Raw genomic sequence first — 1064 nt, 5'->3', positions numbered from 1 at the left:
GGAGCAAAGATGTCTCACCTTCCGGTTCAGACCTGGGGGACCGCTTCTCATTCTCTTTGTTTCTATTTGGCTGATTTCAGCCCCAAGTTTGACTATTTCCTGCTTTCTAATCCTCTTGGGTGAGCTTGCTTCTTTTCCTTCTAGAGCTCTTAAGTGTGCTGTTCAGGTTTTAGTGTAAGATCTTTCCAGTTTCTATACTAGTGCACTTATTGCTTTCATTGTGTCCCGTAAGTTTGGGTATGATGTATTAACATTTACATTAAACTCCTGGATGTCTTTAATTTCTTTTTTTTATTTCTTCCCTGACCAAGTTGTCATTGAGTAGTGAGTTATTCAGTTTCCACATATATGTGGGCTTGCTGTTGTTTTTGCTGTTATTGAAGACCAGCATTAGGCCTTGGTGATATGATAGGATGCATGGGATTATTTCAGTCTTCTTGTATAGGTTGAGGGTTGTTTTGTGACCAATTACATGGTTGATTTTGGAGAAGGTACCATGAGGTGCTGAGAGAAGGCTTTGGTTTTAGGGTAAAATGTTATGTAGATATCTTTTAAATCCATTTGGTTCATAACCCCTCTTAGTTTCACTGTGTATCTGCTTACTTTTTGTTTCAATGACTTATCCATTGGTTAGAGTGAGATGTTAAAGTCTCCCACTATTATTGTGTGGGGTTCAATGTGTTTTGAATTTCAGTAAAGTTTCTTTTATGAATGTGGGTGCACTTGCATTTGGGGCATACATATTCAGCATTAAGACTTTCTCTTGGTGGATTTTGCAGTTGATGAGTATGAAGTGTCCTTCCTCATCATGCTTGATAACTTTTCGTTGAAAGTCTATTTTATTGGATATTAGGATGGCAACTTCAGGTTGTTTCCTCTGACCATTTGTTTTGAAGACATTTTTCCATTCTTTAACTCTGAGATAGTGTCTGCTTTTGTTATTGAGGTGGGTTTCTTTTTTCTTTCTTCTTTTTCTTTTTCTTTTTTTTTGGTTGAATTGTTTTTATTATTATTATTTTCTTTATTTACATTTCAAATGCTATCCCGAAAAGTTCCCTATACCC

Source organism: Mus pahari, chromosome 17 (genome assembly GCF_900095145.1).
Source record: "Mus pahari chromosome 17, PAHARI_EIJ_v1.1, whole genome shotgun sequence".
Classification (NCBI taxonomy): Eukaryota; Metazoa; Chordata; class Mammalia; order Rodentia; family Muridae; genus Mus; species Mus pahari.
The sequence above is the reverse complement of the archived record's forward strand: the minus strand, read 5'-3'. Positions refer to the sequence as shown.